Source organism: Scyliorhinus torazame, chromosome 3 (genome assembly GCF_047496885.1).
Source record: "Scyliorhinus torazame isolate Kashiwa2021f chromosome 3, sScyTor2.1, whole genome shotgun sequence".
In the NCBI taxonomy this organism is placed as follows: domain Eukaryota; kingdom Metazoa; phylum Chordata; class Chondrichthyes; order Carcharhiniformes; family Scyliorhinidae; genus Scyliorhinus; species Scyliorhinus torazame.
In genome coordinates, this window is record NC_092709.1 from 39854307 (window position 1) to 39860306 (window position 6000).

At 52.8% G+C, this 6000-nt stretch overlaps 1 long non-coding RNA gene across 1 annotated transcript in view; it reads right to left on the reverse strand.

The window, feature by feature from the left end:
* Window positions 1–5306, reverse strand: part of LOC140409483 (uncharacterized) — a 152108-nt gene extending 146802 nt beyond the window's left edge. Inside the window, exon 1 of the long non-coding RNA XR_011940350.1 lies at window positions 5264–5306. This is a non-coding gene — a long non-coding RNA (uncharacterized lncRNA). The remainder of the gene's footprint in view (window positions 1–5263) is intronic.
* Window positions 5307–6000: the final 694 nt, after the last annotated feature.

Sequence of the window (6000 nt, forward strand, 5' to 3'; positions counted from 1 at the left end):
ATCTCCGGCAACCTCGGCGCCAACTGGAAAATCTTCAAGCAAAAGTTCCTCTTGTACATCGAGGCCTCCGACCTCGAGGCAGCATCGGATGCCAGGGAGATCGCGCTATTTCTCTCCACTGCGGGGGACCACGCCATCCATATCTACAATTCGCTTACGTTCGCCAACGGCGAAGACAAAACAAAATTCAAAACAGTCCTGCTGAAGTTCGACAGCCACTGTGACATTGAGGTGAATGAGAGCTTTGAATGGTACATCTTCCAGCAGAGGCTTCAGGGTAAGGATGAACCTTTTCAGTCCTTCTTGACCCATCTCCGCATCCGAGCGCAGTCATGTAACTATGACTCGACGGCTGAATCCATGATCCGGGATCAGATCGGTTTCGGGGTCCACACCGACGCCCTTCGGCAGCAGCTCCTTAAAATCAAACAGTTGACGCTCTCTGTCGCTATCGAGACGTGCGTTGTCCATGAGCATGCCAAGGATCGTTACTCCCACATCAGGGCGGCAGAAACTGCAAAGCTGGCCTCTCACGAGGCAGAAAGGGTGCAGGCCATTGCACAGATGCAGGGTCTGAGCATCGAGGAGAGTGGCCATTTTGCGCACTTTTCTCGGATCCCTGCACATGCGCGCCACGGCTGAGTGGACGACAAGACCGAAAACCCAACTGCACAGGTGCGTACGCCGGCCAACCGCACTGCGCATGCGCGATGGCGCACGGATCGCGCTGACGTCAGCGTCATGACGTGTCCGAATTGTGGCTACGCCCACTTAAAGCAGCAATGTCCGACAAGAGGATGCCAGTGTCTCCAGTGTTGCAAGTTTGGCCACTACGCAGCCCTCTGCAGATCCGCTCCACCGCTCAGCAACCAGCGATCCCAGCTGCGGCGCAGAAGTATCCGCTCAATACAACAAGGCATGCCAGATTCTGATCCCGACAGCCCAACGGATCCTGATGCTGACTGCCTCAAGTCTCCATATCGGGTGGGCATCATAACCACACATGAGCTGGCCTCCACCACACCTGCGCAACGCCTCTCGAACCTCAGTGTGGATCCCGACGACGAGTGGTGTGCTGTCCTCACAGTTAACAAGGCTCGCATCCGATTTAAACTGGACACTGGCGCGTCTGCGAACCTCATCTCACAATCAGACCTCAACACCATCCGGGCCCGACCAAGCATTCCTCCATCGGCCTGCCAGCTCCTTGACTACAGTGGCAATGCCATAGCTGCCAGTAGCTCATGTCAACTACCGGTATCCAATAAGACGATCAAGGCAATGTTATGATTTGAAATCGTCAGGCCTGACAGGGCGTCCCTGCTCGGTGCTCGCGCCTGCAAGCTCCTGAACCTGGTTCAGTGAGTCCACACCATGTCATCGTCACCAGTGACGGCCTCGCCCGATGGAAATTTGCAAACCGACATAGATGACATTATCACGCAGTACCAGATGAAATGGGCACGCTCCCGTACCAATACAAAATACTGGTCAAGCCGAACGCCACCCCAGTAATCCATGCACCACGCAGGGTGCCGGCTCCCCTCAAGGATCGTCTGAAAAAGCAACTACAGGACCTCCAAGACCAGGGCATCATCTCGAAGGTCACAGAGCCAACAGACTGGGTCAGCTCCATGGTATGCGTAAAGAAGCCATCAGGGGAACTCCGCATTTGCATTGATCCTTAGGATCTAAACCGCAACATCATGCGGGAGCACTACCCGATCCCGAAGCGTGAAGGGTTAACCAGTGAGATGGCTCATGCCAAATTCTTCACTAAGCTGGACGCCTCCCGGGGTTTTTGGCAAATACAGCTGGATGCGTCCAGTCGCAAGCTGTGCACGTTCAACATCCCGTTCGGCCGCGACTGTTACAACCGCATAACTTTCGGTATCATATCTGCCTCCGAAGTGTTTCATCGCATCATGGAGCAGATGATGGAGGGCATCGAGGGGGTACGAGTATACGTGGACGACGTGATCATCTGGTCCACAACGCCCCAGGAACACATCGCTCGCCTCAAGCAGGCCTTCCAGCGAATTCATGAGCATGGTGTCCAGCTCAACAGGGCCAAGTGCTCATTTGGTCAATCTGATATAAAGTTTCTAGGCGACCACATCTCGCGGCAGGGTGTGTGGCCAGACTCCGACAAGGTCTTGCCGATCAACGCCATGAAGACCCCGGAGGACAAGAAGGCCGTCCTCCGCTTCCTCGGGATGGTCAACTTCCTCGGGAAATCCATTCCCAATATGGCGTCCCACACCACGGCTCTCCGCCATCTCGTCAAGAAGTCAACGGAATTCCAGCGGCTGCCCACACATGAAGCGGAATGGCGTGAGCTGAAGGCAAAGCTCACCACAGCCCCAGTTCTAGCGTTCTTCGACCCAACCAAGGAAACCAAGATATTAACTGATGCAAGCCAGGACGGCATTAGGGCGGTGCTCCTCCAGCGAGATGACTCCTTGTCCTGGGCTCCAGTGGCATATGCCTCCAGGGCCATGACGCCCACTGAGCAACGGTATGCCCAGATCGAAAAGGAGTGTCTGGGTCTCCTGACAGGAATAGTCAAATTTCATGATTACGTTTATGGCCTGCTGAAATTCACGGTGGAAACGGACCACAGGCCTCTAGTCCACATAATCCGGAAGGATTTAAATGACATGACACCTCTGTTACAGCGAATTCTTCTTCGACTCCGCCGCTATGTCTTCAAACTTGTCTACACACCAGGCAAAGAGCTGATCATTGCAGATGCCCTATCCCAGTCCATCACCACACCTTGTGAACAAGGTGACTTTATCTGCCACATAGAAGCGCAAGTGCAATTGTGTGCCACCAACCTCCCAGCCTCTGACGAACGGGTGGTCCAAATTCGTTAGGAAATGGCCAAGGATCCGATACTGCAGCATGTGATGCAGCACCTTACCCATGGATGGCAGAAGGGACAATGTCCCCAATTCTTTAATGTTAAAGACAAGCTGACGGTTGTGGAGGGAATCCTTCTGAAACTCGACAAGATCGTTATTCCTCAAAGCATGCAGGCTATGGGGCTGGGTCAACTCCATGAGGGTCACCTTGGAGTCGAGAAATGCAGACGCAGAGCTCGGGAGGCGGTTTACTGGCCGGGCATTAGCCAGGATATTGACAACACGGTCCTCAACTGCCCCACCTGTCAGAAGTTTCAACCGGCTCAACCCAAGGAAACACTGCAACAGCACGAGATCGTGACCTCTCCGTGGTCCAAAGTAGGTGTAGACCTTTTTCACGCCAAGGGGCGTGACTACGCACTCCTGGTCGACTACTTCTCCAGTTACACAGAAGTGGTGAAACTGTCCGACTTCACATCGAAGGCGGTCATCAAAGCCTGCAAAGAAACGTTCGCCAGGCACGGGATACCGCTCACGGTAATGAGCGACAACGGTCCATGCTTTTACAGCCAAGAATGGTCTGATTTTGCACAGTCCTACAACTTCTGTCACGTTACCTCCAGTCCCCACTACCCGTAATCAAACGGGAAGGCCGAGAAAGGTGTCCATATTGTCAAGCGGTTGCTGTACAGAGCTGCAGACTCAGGCTCCGACATTCACCCTGGCGATGCTGGCATACAGGGCAACCCCACTGTCCACTGGGTTGTCTCCAGCGCAGATGCTCATGAATCGCACTCTGAGGACCACAGTCCAGCCATCCATGTTCCAGACCTTGAACACCTCACGGTACTACAAAAAGTGCAGCAGTCCCAGGCCCAACAGAAGGCCACATATGATGCTCATGCCATGGATTTCCCTGAGCTGGCTCCAGCCGATCATGTTCGCGTCCAGTTGCCTGAGGGCGGTTGGTCAGCCACAGCTGTTGTTGTCAAACAAGTTGCCCTGAGGTCTTTCATGGTTCACATGGCTGATGGCTCCCTGCTACGGCACAACAGACGGGCATTGCGAAGAGTTCCATGCCCACCACCTGACCGCAGTGCTCCACCGTCTATCATGCTTCCTCCGGATGTACCCTGCCATGAGGCCACCGATCTGCCAGCGACCCTGCCGACCCACGCGACCACCGCAATTGCAGCAATCCCACCTCTCCACGTGCAGGCGGCTCCTGATCCACCTCTGCGGCGATCGACAAGAATTTGTTGCCCGCTTCAAAGACTGAATCTGTAGATTTAACTTTTGTAACTTTTTGTGACTGAATCCATCAACTTAACTCTTGTAAATATTGTTTCGTCTGCTATCAACACCTTCCCATGTATATACGTTTGTTCAATCACTGTTTGTATATAGTCAGGCATATATATATATATATATATATACATACCTCAGTATTTATTTAACTCAAAAAAAAGGGAGATGTCATAATATCCACTCATGTGTATAATGAGGTGCAGACAGGCAGTGATTGACACATAGGATGACCAGTAAGCATACAACACAGCACAGCCAATCACCAGACAGGACACTACCAATATAAAGCCAGAGGGCACTAGGTTTCCCTCTCTCTCGGGACCCAAGTACTGAGGCAGTCAGAGTCCACGAGCTAGCAAGCACAAACACCATGTGGTAGCTAGTAAGTCTGGTCACTAGTCAGATCAGTATAGTGTCGACCCACAGCTGAATATGTACAGCAGTTCATCTAGTTGAATAAAACAGTGTTGGATCTTCTCCTGTGTTAGACGTCTGTTTCTAACTTCCCTGCATCGAGTGCAGTCCACAAAGAACCAACCTGCCTATCACATTAAGCCCCATCCCAAATGTTGGCAATGCCCTCCTGAGCCCGCCCATCCTCAGCTCACATAATGCAAGGTCTGGCTGGTCTCATCTGATCGAATTGCCCCGCTCCCAGCTGGCCCCTGCTCCTCGATTCCCTTAGGCATGAGGTTGCCACTTGTCTGGCCTTCCTCACACCTTCCGACTGCTGCCCTGCTCAACTCTCGCTTAAGTGACTGGGCCTCAAGCCTCGATGGTCGTGTGTGCTCCTGGCAGGCTGACTGGTGGCTACTGCTGCTGGCTATCTGGCCTGGTGGCCTCTGTTCTTTCCGGTTGTTTCGTTGCCCACCCACCTCAGCCCTGGCCTGGAGACGAGTTACCCCACTGCTCCCCTTGACGGCCGTTGGCCAATGCCTCCTCCTCGCCTCACTGAAGCCTCCACATGCTCATACTCCGACATTAGGTCAGCGACCTCACTTTTGCCTCAGGCTGCCCACCAGACCACATGGCAGAAACCTGGCTGTTGCTTTACAACTTTACTCAATGAAAGTTAAGAAACTACGCACCAATTCAGGAGATCCATGTCTGGGCTGCTCTAAGTCTCTGCCACCTCACAACCTCTGGCAAACTGTTTTCCTCCTCGAAAGGCGTGGCCACCAATCAGAAACTGATGTTGTTTTGTATTGCCTGCTGACAGGCTCAAGAAAGTCGAATGAGCATATCAACAAATTTAGAACTACCAAGGCTTTAATTGGATTGTTGTTCCCGTGGTGTTCCCACCACAACAGTCACCTCTCCCTATGCCCCCCCCCCCCACCGCGTCCTCCCCCCTGCATTGGCTGGGGCCCCACACTGCAGCGCTGTGTGTTTTATTGAAAGTTCACCTCTATACCCAGGTACTATGCGTACCTCCATGACCCCGCCCCCATCCCCGTGACATCACACTAACTGGGTGAAGGGTAAAGCGTGGGCGGACGTTTCAGTGTCAAGCCCTGCAAGTCTGTGTATAAAAATTAAATACTAGGTAGATCAGGTTCATGCCCTTTCTGCGACATGAACTTGATCACATCACCGGCAGGGGAGGGGGCGGGGCAGATCTCAAACTGAGATCTTGTCAGCGTAAATCCCGTTATGCCCCATACGCGATATTTAGTGGCCCTGAGGGGATTTCAGCCCGTGGCGAACGGGCTTGCAAAATCCTGCCCCCAAGTCTTTTTCTCCCGATTAGGCATATGTGATTTTCTTTTCAAGCCATTACTTCAACCTCACTTTGAGAAATCAAATTAATCTCGGTGAGAAAAAA